The sequence below is a fragment of the Hippichthys cyanospilos genome, chromosome 6 (genome assembly GCF_059441005.1).
Source record: "Hippichthys cyanospilos isolate Australia breed blue-spotted pipefish chromosome 6, RoL_Hcya_1.0, whole genome shotgun sequence".
NCBI lineage: Eukaryota > Metazoa > Chordata > Actinopteri > Syngnathiformes > Syngnathidae > Hippichthys > Hippichthys cyanospilos.
In genome coordinates, this window is record NC_142374.1 from 179,628 (window position 1) to 205,986 (window position 26,359).

Genomic DNA, 26,359 nt, shown 5'->3' on the forward strand with positions numbered 1-26,359 from the left:
CACAAATCCCATGAGCCACGGAGACATGGGAAATATCGAAAACGTTAAAGTTTAAAAATAAAGCACGAAGACCAGCCCATTCACTTAACATTAGGCCATTTTTACGGTACAAAAACTTAAATTGTAGGAAAACGATGAAAAGTTGAAACTTGAAAAATAGACCCGCACTAAACATGAATATGTAGAATGATATGAAGTTTGAACGGCATGAATTGGATGAACTGGGAAGGAGTTGAAACGTACCTAAAAAACGGTCGGAATAAAAAAAATAAAAATAATAATAATAAAGGTGGAGAAAAACATAAGTGTGAAGGTTTCACCTTCACACAATAATAATAAAGGTGGAGAAAAACATAAGTGTGAAGGTTTCACCTTCACACAATAATAAAGGTGGAGAAAAACATAAGTGTGAAGGTTTCACCTTCACACAATAAAGGTGGAGAAAAACATAAGTGTGAAGGTTTCACCTTCACACAATAATAAAGGTGGAGAAAAACATAAGTGTGAAGGTTTCACCTTCACACAATAAAGGTGGAGAAAAACATAAGTGTGAAGGTTTCACCTTCACACAATAATAAAGGTGGAGAAAAACATAAGTGTGAAGGTTTCACCTTCACACAATAAAGGTGGAGAAAAACATAAGTGTGAAGGTTTCACCTTCACACAATAAAGTCAAGGAATAACATATGTGTGAAGGTTTCACCTTCACACAATAATAAAGTCAAGGAATAACATATGTGTGAAGGTTTCACCTTCACACAATAACTAGAATATGTGCAATTCCTGAAGAAATTACGTGTGAAGGTGAAACACCTGAAGAGAGGTTTTGAATGATGTGGAATGGCGGGAATTGGGGGAATCATTTAAAGTTAGAACAGTCGGAATCGGATGAAGAATGGCAAGGATATAAGGGAAAAACTGAAAAAGTGGAATCGTGGGAAAATTTTGAATTCTGGGAAGAAGTAAATGGATACCACCATGGAATGCCGAGACTTGGGGGAATCAAATAAAATTGGAACCGTCGGAATCGGAAGAATGGGAATTAAAGAATTAAGAGGACAACGTTCATCATTTCTGCTGAAAAATGCTTGATTTAAGATTTATAGTCAACATTATTGAAATGGCCAAAACAGCGTTTTCAGCCCGAGTGGAGCTCATTTTGACCCTTTTTAAAAAACATCATTGTACAATGAAATTTCTGCTTGGGTATGCTTCAGAAGCAAGAATTGATAGGACAACATTCATCATTTCTGCTGAAAAATGCTTAATATAAGACTTATAGTCAACATTAATGAATTGACAAAAACAGCGTTTTCAGGACGAGTGGAGCACATTTTAACCCTTTTTAAAAAAACATCATTGTACAATGAAATTTCTGCTTGGGTATGCTTTAGAAGCAAGAATTAGGAGGACAACATTCATCATTTCTGCTTAAATATGCTTAATTTAAGATTTATAGTCAACATTAATGAAATGGCCAAAACAGCGTTTTGAGCCCCGTGTGGAGCACATTTTGACCCTTTTTAAAAAACATCACTGTACAATGAAATTTCTGCTTGGGTATGCTTTAGAAGCAAGAATTAAGAGGACAACATACATCATTTCTGCTCAAAAAAAAAAAAAAAAAAAAGATTTATAGTCATTATTAACAAAATGGCCAAAACAGCGATTTCAGCTCGAGTGGAGCACATTTTGACCCTTTAAAAAAAAAAAAAAAAACATGTACAATGAAATTTCTGCTTGTGTATGCTTTAGAAGCAAGAATTAAGAGGACAACAGTCATCATTTCTGCTGAAAAATGCTTAATTTAAGATTTATAGTCAACATTAATGAAATGGCCAAACAGCAATTTCAGCCCGAGTGGATTATATTTTCACCCTTTTCAGCAAACATCATTGTACAATGAAATTTCTGCTTGGGTATGCTTTAGAAACGAGAATTAAGAGGACAACATTCATCATTTCTGCTGAAAAATGCTTAATTTAAGGTTTATAGTCAACATTAATGAAAAGGCCAAAACAGCGTTTTGAGCCTGAGCACATTGACCCTTTTAAAAAAAAAAAATGTACCATGAAATTTCTGCTTGTGTTTGCTTTGGAAGCAAGAATTAAGAGGACAACAGTCATCATTTCTGCTGAAAAATGCTTAATTTAAGATTTATAGTCATTAATGAAATGGCCAAAACAGCGTTTACAGCCCGAGTGGAGCACATTTTGACCCTTTTTAAAAAAAAAAAAAAAAAAAACATATACAATGAAATATCTGCTTGGGTATGCTTTAGAAACAAGAATTAAAAGGAAAACATTCATCATTTCTGCTGAAAAATGCTTAATTTAAGATTTATAGTCAACATTAATGAAATGGCCAAAACAGCGTTTTGAGCCCGTGTGGAGCATAATTTGACCATTTTAAAAAAACATCATTGTACAATGAAATTTCTGCTTGGGTATGCTTTAGAAGCAAGAATTAAGAGGACAACATTCATCATTTCTGCTGAAAAATGCTTAATTTAAGATTTATAGTCAACATTAATGAAATTGCCAAAACAGCGTTTTGAGCCCGTGTGGAGCACATTTTGACCCTTTTTAAAAAACATCATTGTACAATGAAATTTCTGCTTGGGTATGCTTTAGAAGCCAGATTTAAGAGGACAACAGTCATTATTTCTGCTGAAAAATACTTTACGTATTTAAGATTTATAGTCAACATTAATGAAATGGCCAAAACAGCGTTTTCAGTGCAAGTGGAGCACATTTTAACCCTTTTTAAAAAAACATCATCGTACAATGAAATTTCTGCTTGGGTATGCTTTAAAAGCAAGAATTAAGAGGACAACGTTCATCATTTCTGCTGAAAAATGCTTAATTTAAGATTTATAGTCAACATTATTGAAATGGCCAAAACAGCGTTTTCAGCCCGGGTGGAGCTCATTTTGACCCTTTTTGAAAAACATCATTGTACAATGAAATTTCTGCTTGGGTATGCTTTAGAAGCAAGAATTAAGAGGACAACATTCATTTCTGCTGAAAAACACTTAATTTAAGATTTATAGTCAACATTAATGAAATAGCCAAAACAGCGTTTTCAGCGCGAGTGGAGCACATTTTGACTGTTTAAAAAACATCACTGTACAATGAAATTTCTGCTTGGGTATGCTTTAGAAGCAAGAATAAGGAGGACAACATTCATCATTTCTGCTGAAAAATGCTTAATTTAAGATTTATAGTCAACATTAGGGAAATGGCTTAAACACCGTTTTCAGCCTAAGTGGAGCACATTTTGACCCTTTTAAAAATACATCATTGTTCAATTAAATTTCTGCGTTTTCAGCGCGAGTGGAGCACATTTAGACCCTGTTTAAAAAACATCATTGTACAATTAAATTTCTGCTTGGGTATGCTTTAGAAGCAAGAATTAAGAAGACAACATTCATCATTTCTGCTGAAAAATGCTTAATTTAAGATTTATAGTCAACATTAAGGAAATGGCCAAAACAGCGTTTTCAGCACGAGTGGAGCACATTTTGACCCTGTTTATTAGTAGTTGTTGTTAGTTGTTGCTAACCCGCTAATGTCGGCTAAAAATACAGTAAATACATGGAATAAAGTTCGGCAAGTGTTTATATGTTAGTTGATTTATTATTCAATAGATACTACATGATACACCATACATGAGCCAAAATAAATGTGAAGTTCAACGTGATGACTTGCGTACTCTTTCACCGGAGTCTTGGTGCAGATAACCAGTCCTGAGAACAAATTTTCAACAAACTAAGTAATATTAGTTATTTAATGAATATACAATAATGTTAATAAGGATAATGTCATGTTAAATAATAGAAGAAAGGAAATAAAATACGCAAAAAAACAAAAGATTGTTTTTGGTTACTGGGGCTATATTGGGGCGTACATAGAAATCTAGTCCAAATTATAGTACTGTACTGTACACAAACTGCAGGTCCAAAAATTGATTTTGTCTTTTTTTTTTTAGAAATCATGCCCAGACAAAGCAAGATATGGCCGCAGGAGGGTTTCTGCCGACAAGACGACTCGGCCGAAGTCACAAGTTTGTGTGTGTGCTTTTGCTGATTTGTGGAATGGTTGACGTATTCATAACTGATTGTTGCACAGTTTTTTATCAGCAGTGTCACTGCTGATACTGTGTTAATATTGTGTAATTAAATACTGACACCTGCTGGACCTTAAAAATCCCTGCAGTCAACCCACTTGACAAAGTGAAGTGACACTGATTTGATGACTTAGTGGATACTATAATATAATTCAAGTCATTGCATTCGTTACGAATTATTCCATATCTTTGAATGTAAACATGTATTAAGGCAAACGTCTCGGAGGTCAGTTCCTTGCATTCATAACATATTTTTCTATATCTTTAAAAAATGTGACGTGTCAATGTGAAAATCTAAGAGAAAATTATGTGAATTAGGATTCGTATACTTTTAGTTCTAACACAAATTTATTAAAAAAAATTAGTATGTTGTGATTGCAAGCAATTTCTTTTTTTCGATTTTGTCCATTATTCGGTGAATGAAGCAAGAACAGTTAATGTTATTGAATAAATTGTACAAGCAGATTCTTATTTTTTTGTTTGTTTGTTTGTTTGGTTAGGTTTTGTGTTAGAAAAGACCCGAGGTCCTTTCCAGGATCTCGTTATGCACTCTCCTCTTCCAGGGATCGCATCGGGACTCTCCGTCGACCACCATTTGTCTCGAAGGGCACCCCACGTCCGCCGTTCTCCGCCGCTCGATGCCAGCGAGTGGTCCCCTCTTTTTTTGTAGAGCCTTCCGTTGCCTTTTAGCCGTGTCGTCGTCTTCGTTGCAACGTTGCTGCGTTGTCGTCGTCCTTCCATCTCTTTTCCTCGTCGCAGGTAAACGTCGTCCTGGACGCCGTCGTTCCTTCCGTCTTGTCGCAGTTAAACCTGTTTCCCTTCCTCCTCATCCACGTCGCCCTCGTTTTTCGGGTTTTGTCACGGGTGAGCGGTTTCCTACCTGTTAGCCGCGTTGTCGTCTTCGTCGTCCTTCCATCTCGTCGCAGGTGAGTCGGTCTCCCATCTCCTCTGTCCGCATCGTCCTCCACATCGCTCGCACCTCCGTTGTTTTCTCGGTCCCGTCGCCGGTAAGTGATCGTCTTGCCTTTCGTTCCATTCGCCGCGTTGCCGTCGTCCCGTCAGCCGCGTAGACCTCGTCGTCGTACTTCCTTTCCGTCGCAGGTGAGTCGTTGTTCCTTCCCCATCGTCCTCTCCGCCGTCGTTTTCTCGGTTCCGTTGCCGGTGGGCGGTTTTCCCGCCCGTCAACCCCATTGTCCTTGCTGTCGTCCTCCCGTTCCGTCGCCGATGAGCCGGTGACCGTCGTCGAGCGTCGTCGCGGTCTCCGTCGCTCCCTCCATCTCGTCGCGGGTGAGCCTGTTTTTCTCCCCCGTCGTCCGCGTCGCTGTTGTTTTCCGGCCTGTGTCGCGGGTGAGCGGTTGCTTACCTGTTAGCCGCGTTGTCCTCGTCATCGTTCCATCCCTCTCGGCCCAGGTGAGTCGGTTTCCGTCCCCCGTCGTTCCCGTTGTTGTTGTTTTCCTGGTTTTGTCTACGGCGAGTGGTTTTCTTACCTGTCGGTCCCGTCGTCGTCCTCCTCCTTCTGTCCCGCCACAGGCGAGTCCCTTTCTCCTCCTAGTTGTCCACTTCGTCGTTGTTTTCCCGGTTCCGTCGCCGGTGAGTGGTTTTCTCGCTCGTTGGCTCTTCTCCTCCTTTTTTGCCATTGATGATGAGACCATTTGGTTATGTTTAGACACGCCCACCCGGTGGTTGTGTTTAGGATAGTTGCGGCAGGGTGATGATGGTTCGGTACACTCTCCCGATGCTTGTGGTTAATGCTGCCATTACTTATGTTTAGGCGCACTCTCCCAGTGGTTGTGGTTAGAGCGACCGAACCCATTTGGTTGTGTTTAGGCACGCTCTCCCGACGGTTGTGGTTAGAGCGACAGAGACCATTTAGTTGTGTTTAGGCACGCTCTCCCGATGGTTGGGGTTAGAACGACCGAGATCATTTGGTTGTGTTTAGGCACGCTCTCCCGATGGTTGTGGTTAGAGCGACCGAGGCCGTTTGGTTGTGTTTAGGCACGCTCTCCCGATGGTTGTGGTTAGAGCGACCCGGACCGTTTGGTTGTGTTTAGGCACGCTCTCCCGACGGTTGTGGTTAGAGCGACCGAGACCATTTGGTTGTGTTTAGGCACGCTCTCCCGACGGTTGTGGCTAGAACGACCGAGATCATTTGGTTGTGTTTAGGTACGCTCTCCCGATGGTTGTGGTTAGAGCGACCGAGACCATTTGATTGTGTTTAGGCTCGTTCTTCCAATGGTTGTGGGTAGAGCGACCGAGATCATTTGGTTGTGTTTAGGTACGCTCTCCCGATGTTTGTTGTTAGAACAGTCGTGATAGGGTGATGATGTTTAGTCACACTCTCCCGATGGTTATGGTTAGGACGATCATTGGTCATGCTCGGTTCTTACCCGTTAGCCGCGTTGTCGTCACCGTCGTCCTTCCATCCCGCCGCAGGTGAGTTGGTGTTCCTCCCCCGTTGTCCACGTTGCCGTCGTGTCCCCGATTCCGTGTCTCGCTACCCCTCGTTCAGGCCGATCGGGTACCTCGTGTCCAGCTTCCGGATCCACGTCCTCTTCGCCTTCCTTCGCGCCTCCCGGTCCCATAGGGGGCCCACTTGCAGTGTTCTGCACCTGAGGTTCTGGAGGCCGTGAGCCCTGAAGTGCCACACCAACTTGGTGTGGGTTTTTCGGCCCCGCCTGTTGCAGTATTTGTGTTGATACAAGCGGATGCGCTGCGAGTTGCTCGTCTTCCCCACATACTTCATCCCGCACCTCTCGCAGATCAGGAGATAGACGCAGTTCGTCCTGTGCGGCTCCCGCACCGTCGGCAATTTGATGACTTCTCCCGTCCGCTGGCTCCTGACGAACTTTAGCGCTCGGTACTCCGGTATCTTCCGTCTTCTCTTCCAGCCTCGCCGGGGCGTCAGCTTGCAACGTACCAACAGGTCCCCCAGGTTGGGGTTTTTTCTGTAGGCCGCGATGAGCCTTCTTTCCCCCAGGCCCTCCAGCGGTCCAAGGATCTCCCGGAAGTTCACCCTGCAGCGGCGGGTCAGCTCCGCACCTTGTCTGAAGTACGTGGTCACCATGAGGATGCACTCCGCCTCCCCTTCGGGTTCCCGCGCCCTCGGCTCGCGGAAGCTCCTCAGCGCCCTCTTCAGCTCGGTCCTGCTGTAACCCCTCTGCGTCAGGACCCCGAAGAGCATTTTGGTCGCCGCCCAGAAGTCCTCCTGCCTGCTGCAGGTCCGATGGAACCTGAGCAGCTGGGACTTGACGATCCCCCTGAACATGTGCGGGGGATGCAGACTGGGATGCACACTGGTTCTCCACAGAAGGGTGTGTGTGTCCGTCTCCTTGAAGTGGACCTTGAAGTCCAGTGTGGACGCGACGCGAAAATCCGGTCCCTTGTAGGTGGTGACGTCCAGGAAGTCCACTCGGCTCCTGTGTGCCTGGGCCTTGATCTTGATGGAAGCGTGGATCGTGTCGAGGTGCCGCGTGAACTCCTCGAACTCCGCCTCCGTGTGCGCCCACACGCCCCAGATGTCGTCCAGGAAGCGGTAGTAGTGTTTCGGTTTCTTCTCGGCCGCGGCCAAGGTCGCCTCCTCCCAGTGAGCCATGTAGATGTTCGTGTACGATGGAGCGAACTTCTTGCCCATGGCCGTGCTGCAGATCTGCAGGAAGTGCTCCGAGTCGAACTCGAAGTCGTTCCGCGTCAAGTTTATTTCCAGCAGTTTGATCGGCGCGTCGTCCGGCCCCTCGGGGTCTGGGTGTCGGTTCATGAACCGTCGCACCGCTCGGATGCCCGCCACCGTCCCGATGTTGGTGTACTGGCTGCCCGCTGCCCCTGCTTGATCGCCGTCGGATAGGCGGCCTGCCCCCGGTTGTTGATCCCCGCCGCCAGGACCACCGTCTGCACCCACTCCTCTCTCTGGCCCCTTCCGAGGACGGCCGTCAGGTGCCTGAAGTTGGCCCCCGGGTAGCTGTCCACCTGCATATTCAGGTCCTGGAAGTTCGGCATCCTCCCCAGGTTGGAGTCGCCTATCAGGACGCGCCTCCTCTGGGGGCTCAGCGTCCACTCCAGGAGTTTCCGGTTGCTGTGCGGGTGGCAGGTCACCCCGTGGCTCCCCTCCGTCGTCGACTCTCGAGACTCGACCGGGGGTGGGATGAGCGTCCTCGTCGCCCCGGCGTTCTCGTCGTTGGGCCAGTCCTCGGGTCCCCGGTGTCGTCCCGAGCCACAGAACGGTGTCTCGGAAGGCTCCCCGTTCCTCCTTGCCTCGGGCGTCCTCTTCATCGTCGTCATCCTCCTCCTCCTTGCTCGGGTCGGGTCCCGTCGCTTTCCGTTCTCCGTCCCGGCTCCCGGTCGCTCTCGTCCCGGCCATCGCTTTTTCCTCCTCCGGTTCGCTCTCCCGCTCCATCGCCTCCTCGATTACCCTCAGCTCCGCCTCCCAATCAATTCCATCAAGCAGGTCCTCGTCCTGGCACAAGTCCGCCATCAGGTCCTCGGCTCGCCTCACTTACCGCCTGCCCCATCACTTCGATCTCTCGTCCGACGACCGTCTCTTTCTCGGCCACGAGGTCCAGGAGGATGCTGTTCACCTCGGTCAGGGTGTTTTCCTCCGGCCGGCGCTTCATGTTCTTCCGAGCCCATTTGACCGCTACTCGGTGAGCGATCCGCCAGTCGTCCCTCAGCTCGGTCCACACCGTCCCTGTAGTGCTGGTCCAGAATCAGTCGGACGTCCTGGACTCAGGTCTGCGCGCTGTCTCTCAGCAGTAGTCGCGTCCTGTCCGTCATGCCGGCCGGCTGGATCACCCCTGTCAGGAACGACTCCACCTTGGAGAAGACGGCCAGCCGGGTCCCGATCCCCCGCTCCACCACGTTGTTGCCGTGATGCACAAGCCTGATGAGGTTGTATATCGCTCTCACCTACTTCCTCCGGTCATCCGTATGCTCCCGCGTCGGTCGTCGCTCCGCGTTTGCCTTCCCTCTCCACCTTCAGATTGGTCGGCCCGGCGTCGCGTCCCGTGCGTTCTCCACCTCTCGTCTCGGGACCTTGCAGGGCTGGGGACTCACTCGGCCTCCCGGACCCCGGTTCGACTGGTCGTAGTCCGCTGTCGGGGTCCGGCGCTTACCGTCCCGTCCTTCCCCTCGCGGAGACGCTCGCCGTCCCCGCCGCGGCGATGGCGTCTCCGGTGGCGGCGCGCCGTCGCTTGCTCCCACTGCCAGCGTCCCCCGCGGGTATGCGGCGTCTTGCCCCATTCGGGTGGCGTCCCCCCCGGGTCCGTTGCGCGCGCTCGATGTGGGTCGGCGGCGGCGTCGTCGACATCCCCTCCCCGTAGGGGCGTCGTCTCTCCCTCCATTCCCATCGTTCGCCCGGCGAGCTGTTCGGCCCGGCCGGTGTCCTCCCTCGTTGCCGGTGCCGCATCTCCGCGAGCTCTTGTCGCCTGTCGCGTACCGACGTCCCCTCATTGCGGCGGTGGTGGTCTCCCGTCGTCCTCCGTTCCCGCCGTCCATGCACTCCGTCCTCCGGCGGGGACTGTGTCCACTCGCGTCGTCGCTGCTGCTGCTGCTGCCGCTGCTGCTGCTGCTGTTGCTGGTATTGCCGCTGCCCCTGTCATTGCGCCTCCGCGCTCATCCGCCGCCGCCGCGGCGCGTTTCCGCACGTTCCTGTCGCCTGCGCGCGTCGCCCGTCGGGAGAGGTGACGTCTGCCCCCGGCGGTGGTGCTGCTGGGCCCCTACGTCCTCCCATCTCCCGCGCGCGCCGCGGGCCGTCAGTGACGGCGGCGTTCCTGCGCGTCGGTGGCGCGGCGTTCCCATACCTCTCCGTCGTCCATGGTCAACATCCGACGGCGTAGTTTCGAGGCGTCGGCGCGGCGATTCTATTCTCACCCGTCGTCCGTCGCGACCGGTCCGGGCCAGCGGAAACGGTGCCATCTCGTCGCAGTGCTGTCCCCGCGAAAGGTCCGCCCGTGAGTCACGTTCCCGGACTCTCGGGTCGTAGTCAATCCTTCGTCTTGGTGTTTGTCTTACTCTCGGCTCCATGGCACTCTCTCGGGTACCAACTCTCAGTGGGTCAGTGGCCACGTCCGTGTGGAAACGTGGACCCTGGGACTCCGGACCGGTACGATCCGTGCTCCCCCTTCCCGAACGTGCGCTCTTGCCCACCCTCCTATTTACATAAATCTCCCCGTGGACCCACCCTGCCACACCTTACCTGCCACTCAGCCCCCTCTCCTTCAAGTCCCCGACACCCCCTCATCCTTCGTGTCAACAGCGCGCGACCGCTGCGTCCTTAGCTCTCGTCTATAAATATATGTTATTTTTGTTTTATTTATGAAATGTATTTACTCATTTATTGTATTTTAGACCACGTTTTATTATATCTCTAAATGATTTTATCTCCCTGATCCTATCCGTTCGAGACCTGCTTCCAAACGCCGAGCATGCGTCCCGTCCATCGGATCCTATGAATTTTTATATAATAAAGACTCGTTTTATTGTATTTTGGTCCGTATCTTTTTATTCCAAAATCTATTTATTATTAAGTTTAAATTATCAATCTTAAAGATTTAATTTTTTAGCCGGTGTTTTCTCCCCGGACGGCTTTCTTCCGAGCGCCGAGCGTGCGCTCAGGCGCTCGGGTCCGTGCGCGTTTCTATTGTATCGTTTATTTTACATTATATATTTATTTAATCATTTATTTATATATTTATTCCTTATATCTTTTAATGATTTTATCTGCCTGATCCTTCCAGTTCGGGACCGGCTTCCAAAAACCAAGCGTGCGTCCCGTTAATCGGATCCTATGAATTTTTGAACTCGTTTTATTGTATTTCGATCCGTACCTTTTTATTCCAAGTTTTTGAATCTATTTATTATTGAATTTTTATTACCAATCTTGACGGTCCGAATTTGTCGACCGGTGTTTTCTTGGCGGATGGCTTCCGAGCGCCGAGCATGCGCTCCAGCGATCGGGCCCGTGCGCGTTTCTATCGTTACGTTTATTTTGCATTGTTTATATATATATATATATATATATATATATATATATATATATATATATATATATATATATATATATATATATATATATATACAGTGGGCCCCCGGGTTACGAACTTAATCCGTTCAGCGGCCACGCTCGTATCTCGAATTGCTCGTATAGCGGGCAATCCAGACCCATGTTAATTCGTGAATGCGTGCAACGCGCGTAGAAGCCTTAGGTAAAATCATCACGCTGTATACATATATTAATATTAAGTGACATAATCTACTGAACAGTTGCATTAAATAACAAATACAAAGGAAAAAGGACTTTTACCTTTGGAAAGACGTGATTTGTGCTGAGATAAGCAGAGATGAGCAGAGATGAATGCTCGAAGTCAATACGGTAAATCAGATATGCTATTGGTCTTACAGTGTCAAAGTAACTTTTTCAGTCAGGGTTTTCTCTCCTTCCTTCCATCCCAACCAGCTGTGCCATCAAGCTAGATAAAGGCGTTCGGCCAATAGCATATCGGCACTTCTGTGATTGACGTGTGACGCCGGCCAATAGCATCTCCGTGAGTGAGACCGGGTGACCTTAATCAACCAATAGCATATTGGCGTCTCCTTGACTGACTAATAATTATTCGCACTTTTTTTTTAAACGGTTGGAATGTATTGACATCTTATTGATTAAAACACATTTAAACCTGTGACGATTTTTTGTCCTGCAATCGGCACACTTAATTTCATGTCAGCTGTTTTTGTGAATTGAGCTGGGTGGAGGCGGAGGTAAGGTTGTGTGTGTTGTATTTACTAGGCACCACACTTATGGCTTGTTCGAGCGTCAGTTCACCGTTGGTTACAACTCACAGAATTGCAAGAATGGCGCTGTCCCAAAGCATGTCGGGAGGTCGCCGACTAACTAACATGACATGCAGTTTTGTCAAGCAACCATTATATGACACTGTATTACCAGTCGTAACAGGGTGCAGAGATTAACCTCTTGAGTTAATACGGCAACGCATATAGGCTATTGGTCTTACAGTGTTACAGTAACTCTTTCAGTCATGGTGCAAATCACGGAGATACTAAAACATCATCCTCTTATTTCTTCCTTTACCGCTGCTAGTAATTTTAGAAGCTATGTCTAACAGATAAAGTTTGCAAAGTCTTCAAAACATTCCGTTTTTCACTCATTTTGTCTACTTCCTTCCATCCTGTCCCATCAAGCTAGATAAAGGCGTTCGGCCAATAGCATATCGGCATTTCTGTGATTGACGTGTGACGCCGGCCAATAGCATCTCCGTGAGTGAGACCGGGTGACCTTAATCGACCAATAGCATATTGGCGTCTCCTTGACTGACTGATAATTATTCGCACTTTTTTTTAAACGGTTGGAATGTATTGACAATTAATTAAAAAAAAACACACATTTAAACCAATGACAATTCTTTGTCCTGCAATCGGCACATTTAATTTCATGTCAGCTGTTTTTCCCTTTAACTGTACAAACACTACACTTAAATGGTAATATATTTAGACACCGTGAGACAGTCAGTGTGAGATTGTAAGACCAATAGCGTTCACGTTACCGCCATAAGTGTCTGTTAATGATTGTAGATGACGCAACTGCTGAATATGTTGACGCAGTTAGGCGAGAACATTTCTACATACTCAATGGCTAGTTTGTCGGAATGCTCGCAAGACGAGAGGTTTGCTCGTAAGCGGAGGACAAAAATCTCCCTGATCCACGCTCGTAAGGCGAATTGTTCGCAAATCAGGGTGCTCGTAAGCCGGGGGCTGACTGTATATATATATATATATATATATATATATATATATATATATATATATATATTGTGGCGGACACTAGGACCATGTCTCTCACCCAGTAGGCATGTCGCTATGATCCTTTGATGCTTTGAACCTGTTGGCTTTGTCTTTGCCGTTTTGGACTTTGTTGTATCAGTTTTGTGATGGCATGCGAAAAGTAAAGATCTCCACTAGCACACCAACATGTGGTTTCTTCGCCTCGCCACATTGGTGACCCCGGACGTTAGAATGGGTGACCCCGGATGGGTCATCTTGCCATATTATTATCCCAGACGTTAGAAAGTTTAGTCTGGCTGTTGGAGATGTAGTCTTGCCACATGGGTGACCCCGGACGTCAGAATGTTTCAGCGAGGAATCACCGCAGACGTCCCACATCGTGACATTCCTCCACCAGCCTACTATACGTCAGGTAATGCAAGCTGGTACCACGCCAGCCAGACAAGGGTCCGCTCACCCATCGCCCAGTCCCTTGGCGCACCAGGGATCGAGCCAGCCAGCAACAGGCTGGTACGGGCGCTGGTGAGAATGGCTGTGCAGTCCAATTTCGGAGTCCCTGGCCGTCAACCGGGATCTTCCAGCCGGGTGGCCTCATCTACTACCGATGTCCGTCCGGCCTCAGCAGTAGGCCTCCAGCCACCATCATTCAGCCGCCCCTCCGATTCACCATGCCCGCAGGTATGGTCCGAGTATACATCAGAGCGGGTCAGCTGGTGTTGGTGCCGCAGCAGGTTCATGCCCAGGCACAGACTGGGACGCAGCCGCGACCGGCCGTCCCTCGGAAGCCACTGTGTCAGCCAGCATGCAGGTCAGCACTGCCACTCCGGCTCCTGCGGAACTTCAGAACATCCCTTTGCCAACGCTACCTCATGGTTTTCACGCTGAGCGTCTCACCCTTACTCCTGTCGCACCTGGGGCCCTGGTGTCACATACACCGCCCAGGACCGGAATGTGACTCAGGGTGCCAGACGGGTGAATACCCTGTGGGGTTTTCCGTTATGCCTTTCTGGGTGTTCGGGGGGGAGCTGTGTGGCGGACACTAGGACCATGTCTCTCACCCAGTAGGCATGTCGCTATGATCCTTTGATGCTTTGAACCTGTTGGCTTTGTCTTTGCTGTTTTGGACTTTGATGTATCAGTTTTGTGATGGCATGCGAAGAGTAAAGATCTCCACTAGCACAGCAACGTGTGGTTTCTTCACCTCGCAACAATATATATATATATATATATATATATATATATATATATATATATATATATATATATATATATATATATATATATATATTTATGTTTCAGGGTTAGGGTTAGGGTTAGAGTTGGGGGGGTTAGGGTTAGGTTAAGTAAAGATCCGGAGGCGGATCAAGGGGAGAGAAGAAGAACAAAACTCCCTCTCTCCCAGCAAAAACCCGCCCCGTTGTGCACTCTCCACGCTGGAGCCCACCCATCCCCCAGGTACCAGCTGGTCCATTTCCAAAAGCGGTCCCTTCACTCTACTGTCTTCCTCCCGCAATGTGTCTTTTCCTCGTGTCCGGGAAAATAATCCTAATTTTATTTCGTCTCCCGAAAAAAGCCTGTTGTTCTATGTTTACATTTAACGTTGTTTCTCTTGCCAGGTTCACCTGATCACCACCGGGAGAATGTGTTGGAGGTCTCCACGCACACACACGCACGTATGTGTACGCGCATACAACCACTATTTAGCATAGCGATAGCAGCTCAGCGGATCAACCTGCTTCAACGGCAGGAATTCATGTCCTCATCATGCAGCTGCCCAAGTAGGCCCCCGTGGATATCGCCTGGCTATTGTTGAGTTGTGCTGTCCGGTCGTGTCCTCCGTCCAAGTCTGGCTAGTTAGGGGTCACATGATCGTTGTTTACATTATTCATGTGTTTATTCATTTAATCCGAGTGGATGTCGGGTGCCCAGTCGAATTTGCCACTCAGAGGCCGCACGTTTGCGTTCGATCTGGTCCCATAATGGGCCTATTTGTCTCGGTCTACATTCTAGGTGATTCATGCCATGCAATGAGAGACCACCTGTGAGGTCACGTTATCCGAGGCGCCATCCACGCAGCGCCGTAAGTTCTCTACTTCCTGCCGCAATGTCCTGTCTGTGTCCCCCACGTACATCATGTCGCATAATGCGCAGTGAAAGAGGAGGACACGATTTGGGCGAGACGGCTCACGCACCGGTGGAATCTTAATCATATGTCTGGTGCGCCCATGTCTGACGAAGACAAGAAGTCGGAGGTTGGGGATCTCCCCCTGTTCCTCCAGAGCCGTCAGACTCGGTAATATGCCCCAAACCAGAAGATCCCCCAAATTGGGGTTCTTCCGGAACGCGGCGATCACTGGTCGACGCTCCAATCCCCTCTGGGATCTCAAATGTCCCTTAAAATTCAACTTACGGTGAGTCGCTAGCCGGACGCTTTGTTTTGAGAACGTTACCACCAGCAGCGTGCAACCATCCTCCTGGCGTCGTTCCCGCAATCTCGGTTACTGGAAGGACCTCCAGGCTCTCCGTAACTCACTTCTGCTGTATCCCCGCCGTCGCAGAACTGCAACCAGAGTGGACATGGCGTCCCGGAAGTCCTCCGGCCGGCTGCATATTCGTTTAAATCTCAACAATTGGGATTTTAAAATGGCGCTAAAGGTAGATGCAAGCTTGTTCTCCATAACAGCGCTTGCGTATCCGTCTCCTTAACATGCACCTTAGAGTCCAATGTTAGCGTCTCGTCAAAATTTGGGCCTTTGAACGTCTTAACATCCAAAAAGTCTATGCTCGTCATGCCGGAGAGCGGCTTATCTACTCTTTCACTGCTTGCAGGCCTGCCGAGGTCTCAATGTTTGTATACAGACTCTCAACATCCATTTTAAAAAGTAATGCATCTTGGGGAATTTGTAAATTGCGCATTTTACTGAGGAAATCATAAGTGTCCTTCAGGTAACTGAGATGCTTATTTGAAAGTGGATTAAGATAAGAATCCAAAAAGACGGCAGTCCTGTATGTCTCGCTGTCTCAGTCAGAGACAATGGGGCGTCCCGCCAGCATCCAATATGGAAATCTCCAATTTTCTGGGCTCTTACGTATTTTTGGAAGGAGGTAAAAAGTTCGAGGTCTCGGGTCTGAACTTCCCCTGAGAAGTCTCATTTGGTTTGCTGTGATGAAGTTTGCCCTTCTCATTTCCACCAAGATGTCCCAAATCATTGGAATTGTCTCCCAGAAAATCAGGGCCTCCAGTTTACGGTAATATTTTGTATTGTTTAATTGTCTCAGTGCTTCATGTATATAACGTTATCGGACCATGACAACCTCAACAGCTCCCTTGTCCGCCGGCTTAATCACTATGCGTCTATCCTGAATCAGGCTTGTCAGCGCGGCTTGTTCGGGTTTGGTTAGGTTACATTTGTCCCTTGCACTACTATTAATTTCTTTAAAGGCAACCCAGTCCGCTTTAATAGCCGCCTTAATTGCCCGTTGGCAGCATTGTGACCGGTGGATTCCATTCAGAGTGAGCCGTAAATGGTTTAGCCTGTCGCTGTCCATGGCCCTGAAAAATCGCTGCCAGGCTAAGGCGTCGTGATATGCCTGTAAATCTACCATCATCTGGGATTTCTGAGAGTCATCTACGTCTGTAACCCTCGCCCTAACCCTAACCCTAACCGCAGGCAGCCCGAAACATGGCGGTGAAACAGCTTCAACAAGCCAGGCGGGCCGCGACACGACGCTTCTCGAATGCGCGAATCTGGATAGCAGAAATTTATTTTTCACAGGTTTTGACACTAAAAGAACGGGATAATTTATGTGTACTCAACCAATATATCACCAGAAATCCGTATGTTCCGGCTCTTCCAGCAGAGCGTTTTAAAGTGGGCCAGGATGGCATTCACTGGACGCCGGGAACAGCGCACAGGATGCTAATGCACTGGTGGAATTTCCTCGCGAATCAAAGGGTCCTGGAACGGGGGGAGGGCGAGGGGCTCCATCCAGAGGCTACATGTAATGACTCGGCCAACCCTGTAACGGCACAGCAAACAGGTACAAATGTAATTAATTTTAGGGTCAGGGTTATTTCGATATTTCAGGACCTGGGACAGCGGTGTCCCACACACCGTTTACGGCTCGTTCAGAATGGAGCCCGTCGGCCGCAATGCTACCGGCGGCTGTCAAAGCAGCTATCAAGGCGGACTGCAGAGCGTTTAATGAGATCAATTGGAACATGAGAAACACACAAAACCTAACGGAACCTGAGCAAGCCGCACTGACAAGCCTAATTCAGGATAAACGCATAGTAATTAAACCAGCGGACAAGGGGGCGGTGGTGGTTGTCATGGATCGTGAACGTTATATACGAGAAGTGCTTAGACAACTAAGTAACGCCAAATATTACCGTAAACTAGAGGGCCCAATTTTCTGGGAGACAATACCGATGATTCGAGACATTTTGAAGGACATGAAGAGGGCGGACTTCATTACGGCAGGCCAACTGAAATTCCTCAGGGGGAGTTCTGACCCCAGGCCTCGGATTTTCTATCTCCTCCATAAAATACATAAGAGCCCAGAAATTTGGAGCTTCCCGCATTGGATGCCGGCGGGGCGCCCGATTGTCTCGGATTGCGACAGCGAGACATACAGATCGGCGAGCTTTTTAGATTTTTACCTTAATCCTCTCTCAAATAATCATCCGAGTTACTTAAAGGATACATATGACTTCTTAAGTAAGATGCGTAATCTGCGAATTCCGCGAGATGCATTGCTGTTCACAATGAATGTAGAGAGCCTGTAATGGAGGTGTGGGAATAGCGCCCAAACTTGTGACCTCCTTGAAAGGACTGTACTTGACTGATTCAAAGGATCCTCAATCTCATCAGGTTGTCCGGCCAGAACATAAAGATGATGCACACTCTCATGCCACTCTTTATTTGGTATATAGTGTTCTATTTATTTATCTGGGTTCATTAATGCTTAGTTTCTGTAGGTGTATTTAGATGGATGTGTGTGTGTGTGTGTGTGTGTGTGTGTGTGTGTGTGTGTGTGTGTGTGTGTGTGTGTGTGTGTGTGTGTTCGTGGTCTATTCTCATGGACACACGGAATAATAATGAAAGGAATGTGATAATCCACAGAATGGGATGAAAGCAAAAAATGACTGTCCGTTACAACGATACCTGCCGACTGACCGGTGAAGGAGCAAAACAACCTATGCCAGTGTAAACAGAGTCCTGATTGGTAGTGGAGGAATGAAACACAACTTGTGATTGGTTGCTAGGCGGTTGCTAGGAAGATCACATGACCATAGGAAAAACATGTCCAGACGTAAATAGTAATAACGGAAACAATTCAAACACAAAATCGTTAACTATAATCAGAAACTTCTTAACAGAGCCTTTATACTAACATTGAAACCCCGGCAGGCCTGGAAGCGGTTAAAAATTGGATGAGCCGCTTTCCTGATGAATAATGATGCATTATTGCGCCTGCTGGAAATCAACCTTACAAGAAATGATTTTGTGTTTGATTCCCAGTATTATTTGCAGATTTGTGGCACAGCGATGGGCACGGCTTTTGCCACCTCTTACGCCAACATTTTTATGTCACACTGGGAAGAGCGGGCACTGTCCTCAGCACCACAGCGCCCGCTGCATTATTATCGCTTTTTGGATGATATTTGGGGCGTCTGGCCCTTCTCGGAGGAGGACTTTCAAAGATTCGTGGTGCAGCTGAATAGCCAAAATGAATCCAGCTCGGTCAAAGCGGTTACTAGTATGACCAGTATAGACTTTTTGGATGTGACAACATTTAAAGGCCTGAATTTTGAAAATACACTAACATTGTATTTCAAAGTGCATTTTAAAGAAACTGATACACACGCGCTGCTGTGGAGGACGAGTTTGCACCCTCGACATACCTTTAGTGGCATCGTGAAATCCCAATTGTTGCGCTTTGCGAGAATCTGCAGCCGGCGGGAGGACTTTCTGGAGGCCACGTCCACCCTGTTAGCAATCCTGCGACGGCGGGGGTACAGCAGGAGTGAACTGCGCAAAGCCAGAAGGTTCTTTTGAGAACCGGGGACGCACGAGCAACACCAGGACGGTGATGGCACTCCCCTAGTGGTCACATTTTCAAAACAGAGTGTTCGGCTGGCGATCCACTGTAAAATTAATTTTACGGGATATCTTGGATCCCTGAGGGGGGTGGGGCACCAGCCGGTGATTGCGGCATACCGGAAGAACCCCAATTTGGGGGATCTTCCGGTCCGCAGCGTGTTGCCGAGCCTGGAAGCTCCTGAGGATCAGGGGGAGATCCCCAACCCTTGACTCCTATTGTTTGTGAGATATGGGCGCCCTAAAAGCATGATAAAAATTCCACCGGTGCGCGAGCCGACCTGACCAAATTGCGTTTACCTGTTTCACTGCTGGTCTGTCAATGATGTACGTAGGCGACACGGGCGGGACACTGCGGCGGAAGGTAGAGGAACTTCGGCGTTGCGAGGAAGAAATGGTGGGCAATGCGGCCTCACGGGTGGTCCATCATTTTGGATTACACGGCTTGAGCCACCTAGAATGCAGGCCATTACAACCCTAACCCTAACCCTAACCCCAGCCCACTGTGGGACCAGAATGAGCACAAACACAAGGCTGCGGAGTGGCAAATTCAGCTGGGCACCCGTTATCCTTTTGCTTAAACGAGTGAGAAAGGGTGATAATGTAATAAAATAAAACAACACAAAAGAGGAATGGGGAATATGTGCTCTTTTTTACACCCAGTTCGGAGATTAGTGTACAATAGCGATAATGAGCTAATATGCAACATTAGTGCTCGGCCGGCTCTCATACTAACCTCAACCAGGAGGGGAGTGCATGGGGGAGCGAATAGAGCGATGGGAACCATTCGTATTGATGATCAATGACATACAGAAAATCAAAATGTGCTTAACAATGCTCATATTGTACATACCTGTGCTGTTCGGGACAATTGTCTGGTAATGAGGAGAACACGTGCCGTCGGACCACGCCAACTCACTCCTTTTGTCTGTGCGAAGCAAGGAGCACAAGTGTATTGATGAGCCCCCCACCGCACCTGCTTCGGGAGCATTAATTAATCGGAGGGTGGCGATTATAGAGCGAGATGGAATCACGCCCATTACTCTCATGCACAAAGATAGTGTAGGATGATCGGGAGGGAGGAAATAGGATTAGGGGAATATTCTGGGGACGACCCTACGGGGGCCCCGGGGTCCTCGGAGGGGACCCCCAGTGCGGAGAGTGCACGGCGGGGACTCGTTCCTCCTAACCCTCCCGGTACGCTACCGGATCTTTATACTAACCTAACCCTAACCCTCATAACCTTATCTAGCCCTGCCCTAATCACAACCGGTAACGTATACTTACCTGAACTAACCCTGATCTGGCCTTATCCTAACACACAACCCTCTGGAATTCGGACGTATACTTACCTATGCCTAAAAGCTAACCCTGTAGCTAATTGGTGAATGCTTAATCATAACCCTAACTAGCCCTATAGAATTTGGACGTACACTTACCTGTGCCTAAATGCTAACCCTGGCGCTAATTGGGGGATACCTAACCATAACCCTATCTAGCCCTGACCAAAACACAACCATCGATTATATTTACTTGTATTAACCCTAATCTGGCCCTGTACTAAATTTTACCCTAATAATTGAGATATATACTTAACTGATCTTAAGTTATAACCTTAACTCTAATTGGGAATAAATCTAAATTTATGTGGGGAATCATCAGTGGGTGGGCGGGCGGGGGGGGGCAACCTGAGATAAACCTCGACTTACCTGGAACCGGGAATCCAATGGTGTCGGAGGCTACAGCGGGACATACCTCCACTTACCTGCGGCCTGGGGATCCATGAGCGGTGATCCGGATTGGAATGGGAGGGGATACTAACTTAATTAAAGTAGTACATATGTGTCTGTGGTGCTCCGAGTAACGCAATATGCGACTCACATTAAGGAGCTATAAATTCAGGGATGGGAGTATGACTGCTTATGCGAAACTTGGGGAGGGGTGAGTGGTGCGGGTCTTGGGGGAGTTCTTATGCCGATGAGGGACCTGGGAGAAGGGTGAGTAGTGCGGGTCTTGGGGGGAAAGTTGAGAAAGCGGAAGCAATAGAGAGTGGAAAGATAAGGGGGTGCCGTTAAGTGGGAGGGAACATGATATAACTAATTCGACCTAAAAGGGGACAACACAAAGCCAAAGGGAGCAGGAAAAGAAATAAGAAAGAGAAAAGAATGATAGGAGAAACATCATAAGAAAGGAGAAACATCACAAGAAAGGATTCGACTGCAAAGAAAACAACAAAGCCAAACGGCGAAAGGATGAAAGAAGAAATCCACGAACAGCCAAGGTGGGAGAGGAAGAAAGGAAAGTCAAGAAGATAGCATAAGAAACAGGGGACCCAGCCTGATGAAGTATAATCTATTACGAAACGGCGCGATAAGGGCCCCATCAGTACAAGAAGTTAAGCGCTATCGGGGGGTGGTGATTATTTATATAGCAAAGGCGATTCTGAAACACGAGTAAAAAATTGACAGAAAGAAAGCAATTGAGAGGCTAACGAAAGTAGAACGACAGAAGGCAAAGGGCAAGAGAGAGTGGTATGAAAGTGGATAAACAGAGCTAAACAGCAAGGACTTGCAAAAGAAAGAAAGACGATAGAAGGAAAGCAAACCAAAGGCTAAAGAAAGCAGAGAGAATGCAGAGGAAATGCTAAAGAAAGCACACTGAAAGCGGAGAAAAGGCTAAAGAATACAGAACAAAATCATAAAAAAGGCCAAGGATTACGGAAATCAGATAGAGAGCCAAAATAACAAAAGGTAAAGCAAAAGGAAAAATCAAAAAAACAAAAGCCATTTGAACAAACGAAGGTGGTCATAGCTAAAGAAACTCAAACAAAACAGCTAAAACATTTGAAAAAGGCTGAACAAAGCACAACGAAAGCAGAGACACGGCTAAAGAAAACAGAAGAAAATCAGAAAAAAGGCCAAGTATTATGGAAATCAGACAGTCAAAACAAAAGGTAAAAAAAACAACATAATTAGAAAAAAGGCCAAGAACGATGGAAATCAGACAGAGTGCCAATATAAAAGAGGAAAAGAAAATGGAAAAAGGTCTCAAAAGGCAAAGAAAAGAAACAAGTGGAGCTCCTTTGGCAGGTGGGAGGAAGGGGCATTGAAGAGATGTCGGGGTGGAGGGGAGTGCACTGGGTTGGTTATTCCCAACCCCACCCTTAAACCCTAACCCTAACCCTTCCTTTTTTAACAGCTGTTGAACTGTAGTTACTGTGCCATGATAACGACAGTGCATCACTGACAGCACAGTATTCAGTATGGTATCGGCCACTTGATTAAGACATTGAAACTTTTTTTATTTTTGGCAGACGAGTATTTCCGTAAAGCGAGGGACACAGTGTAAAAAAGAAGAATAAAGGTGCTGTTGGAGAAAATATTGGCTCTGCCACATCCCGGAAAAGTGTAAGTTCCCAGCAATGCTCTCCTTTCCAGATTCAATGTAAAATGCATAGCAGGCTCACTCCCCTTCCCTTGCATGACACTGTTGCACAAAATAATGACCTCCCGACAAAACGCCTCATACTCCATCTGAACGCGGCATAATGGTGTAATTGGTTCTGTGAATGGTTGTTTGTCCCTGTGTGTCTTGCAAATGACTGGCAACCAGTGCAGGGTGTCTCCTCCTACAGCCTGAAAGTGAAGACTTGCTGGGATAGGCACGAGCAAGCCAGCAACCCGCATGAGGAGAAGCGTACAGATGATGGATGAATGAATTAATGGATGGATGTTCAAGATGACCTGCCAGGAAAGTTGATTCTATACTTCAGAAGTCAGTAGCATTAAATGCATTTGTTTTATACTTCTGTGTTCTGGATGAGACCAGGATTAATTTAACTAGGAGAAAATCATACTCATAGGCCTTTTTTTTTAATCAATGTTTTTAATAGTACCATTTGTGTAGTTTACAGCAGTGCTTTTTATTATTTTCAAGGTGGTGCAAGCATTGAGTGGTACAGCCCGAATGTTACCCTTAAATTGGACAATTACATTGTCCCAATTCAGAGCAAATACATTTGTGTAAAGTTGCGCACAGTGCAACTCATCCATCCATCCATTATCTGTAGCCACTTATCCTCCCTAGGGTCACTGGCTTCTTCGTGCATCTCCCATCTCCCACGTGATCAAACAAAATAAGAAGCTGTGTACAAGTGACACATCTGAATTTTACACTGGGTTTTGACAAATTCAATTCTGATATCACAAACTTACCAAAGTGACGAAGGTAAACTAGGTGTAATTTGAATTGATTGTATATTTATACATTTCATTTTTCCGTTATGTATTTCGTGGATTACCATATGTTTGTATCAAGAGTTATTTCAATTTGATTTTGGACTGCATATTTTTTTCATTTTCTCTGTCCCTCTCTCCCTCCATTTTTTTACAGTACAATCTCATCATCGAGATATTGAATTCCTGGCAACTAGTGATGTGAAATGAAGCCCTCTGAACCTTGGAAACTACCAGCGAACTGTGCAAGCTCATGTACCAACACTTCATTAGGGTTTTCTATGGCTCTATCAAGACTTCAATTGAATTTACTACTATCACATTTCTCCCCAAAAAACAAGTGATTGGATCTCTATGACAACTTTAAAAAAATATTTAAATAAATATGGAGGGTTAAAACATTGATATGTTTTATTGGATGTAATACACACAAAAAATTGAAGCTGTGTGGGGAATTCCATTGCGTTTTTTAGCGCTTTTTTATGCTTCAACGAGATTTTACTGTCATGCCGAGATGTGTGCTCTCATTGTCGTTTATTTTATTTTATTTTCCAAGTTATACGTTTAGTGTTTGCCAGTGTCAGTTTTTAACATTTCTTATTTAGTACGATGTTGTTCATTTTATTTTTTTGTTTCCCTGATTCCACATTGTTAAAAGTATTTGTTACAGGTCCCACTTGCCTGGGATCCCGGGAAACAATTCGCACACCTGAAAACACAGGTGATGGTGGGGAAGATGAAGACACGACTCGGGCCCTGTCTACACTATAGCGGGGTTCGTGCTAACTGGCATCGGTGTCTCCGTTTGCACTATTTGCTGTATGTGGCCGGCCTTTTTTTTCATCAAAATCGAATGTTTCAAAACCTCTGGCCCAGATGGAGATTTGCCCAAACCTTCGGTTTCGTGGTTGCGCGTGACCAGCTTCAACGGGGATCTGCGTGTTACATCGTGCTATTCTTTTTCCCACAGAAGACGCGCAGAAACCAGTGACATCAGAGGTGGAACTTCTTTCTGATTGGACAGAGTTTGCAACATTACTGCCGCCAAGCAACTTGGCATGCTTGTACACAAATTTTAAACTGCGCTATGCGGTTTTGGATAAACTTCCCCTCGTTGTTGTTTGTTTATGGGGATTTAAACTAGCCGGTTACATGTAGACAAGGTCTCGGTGTGATTGTACACACAAGAGAGCATCTCGTTTCCCAAATATATTGTCTTTACATCATAAACAGAAATAGTTTTTGTCAGGTGCCATAATTTATGCTTTTGATCAACAATAATTTAATCCTCACAATTTATTCGTGTTATACCACATATTCTGTACCAATATTTGTTGACCAAAATAACTAAGTTTGGAGCTTTTGCTCTTATGCGTCACCCAAGTTGAGAAAAGGAATGGTCAATCAAGTCATGACTATCACTTGTCGCCTTAACGTGCATTTTACCCGTTGCTTGAGAAAGCTCATTAACATGTGTTACACAAATATGTCACGGGTCTCAAAGCTGCTCATGTGGCAGTTGACATGACAGCTCGATTTTATTCTTCAATTCTTTATAGTTGATAAAAAGCAGCGGGTTTTCCTGCATTGTCAGAAGTATTATATGACTTGTTTTCAATTGCGTGCATTTTTGACTTACTTTGATTGAGCGAACAGAGGAGAGCATGAAGACAACATTGAAACTATTAGGAGCATAATGCAGATGCATGTTGGGTGGGTGTTGGGAGAAAAGAAATAAACATAAAATGATACATTAGAGAATTGTAGTTGCACAACTCGTCCCGGTCGTGGATGTCGAAGCTGCTCACGCAATAGTTGAAATGACAGCTTTTAATTTTCTTAATTCTACATTACTGACACAAAGTAGTACTTGGCAAATAATATATAACAATCGCCAGGATGCTACAAACCATCAGATTCAGCACAACACAATATTAAACACATCCTGTATATTAAAAAAGCGAACAACTCTGTACCTGTCTGTGCTACAGGAGAGTTCAGGAAGGGTGGGCCATCACAGCCCAAATACGGACCCACGCTCATAACAACATTTGCGACCCTATTGATTCACACGTTCGTCTTTGTTCATTTTACCCTTCACTACTGGCAACAAATCTAAATAATATATCGTTACGCATGTTTTTTTTTTTTAGCTAAACTGCAAAGATGTTTCTAAAATAATTTCGTTTTCAAGAGTCAACAAAGGTAACCCAAGGGCTGACGTTCGTGAACTTGCTCTTCCAGTTCAGCTCCTCCATGGGCATTGTGTGGTAAGTAAGTAGTTTAACACTAGAAGGTCCAGCATTGGCGCTACTACTTATAAAGACCACCGGGTGCCAATTGGCAACAAGGAGTTTAGCTAAAACCCTAAATCACCTATGAACGGCTAACTGTGTTATGTACATTGAAAAAAAGAGTTGTACACTCACTTCATCTCGTTGGGGGAGCAGCAGACATGCAAATTGAGGTCATTATGTGGGGGTGGAAGAGCTTGCACAGACCCATCTTTTGAAAACTTCATTCAAGATCGGAAAGGCTGACGTTGCACACAATTCTATCCAACACACAAATGTTTCCTCTGAAGATGAGATTCTTACGATTTTACAGGTAATGGATTCTATGATTCAGCACTTCTGTTTTATGTGCAAGGTGGCATTTCAGTGCATAGTCACAAAACGGGTTATACAACACAAAGAAACAACAAACATACTGTGCACTTTTTCCCACTGTGTTCAAACATATTCTACGAATCAATATTGCTCTAGTAATTACTTTTCAAATTGCATATACGGCATCCGATTCAACACCATTCACCACCATATACTTGAGTGTTTTACAGTATAAAACTGTCATACAGTGTCATACCTTTGGTGTTATACGGCCAGGTTTTTAAATGCCGCAAAGACATTGCGTTCTCTCTGGATTTTCTTAAGGTATCAAATTTCAGAGCTGTTTTTTCCTTTCTGCTTCTACCTGATGTATTACTGATGTATTGCTCTGTTACTTTAGTTCAACAGAAAATAGAATCAAAATGAATCACGCCTTTTGAATTCCCCCTTGTCCTCTTCAAACCTGGTACGACAACCTGTTACAACACTTGGA

The 26,359-nt window shown here is 46.2% G+C and overlaps 2 long non-coding RNA genes across 2 annotated transcripts; one reads left to right on the forward strand and one right to left on the reverse strand.

Annotated features, from left to right (window-relative positions):
* Positions 1-5,064: 5,064 nt before the first annotated feature.
* On the reverse strand, positions 5,065-25,836 carry LOC148421776 (uncharacterized). The gene is made up of 3 exons (XR_015865949.1): positions 25,687-25,836; positions 19,876-19,950; positions 5,065-5,753 (listed from the first exon to the last, which is right to left on the reverse strand). It is a non-coding gene; the product is annotated as an uncharacterized LOC148421776 (long non-coding RNA).
* On the forward strand, positions 14,531-23,506 carry LOC148421777 (uncharacterized). Its single transcript, XR_015865950.1, has 3 exons — positions 14,531-14,591; positions 22,336-22,429; positions 23,415-23,506. It is a non-coding gene; the product is annotated as an uncharacterized LOC148421777 (long non-coding RNA).
* Positions 25,837-26,359: the final 523 nt, after the last annotated feature.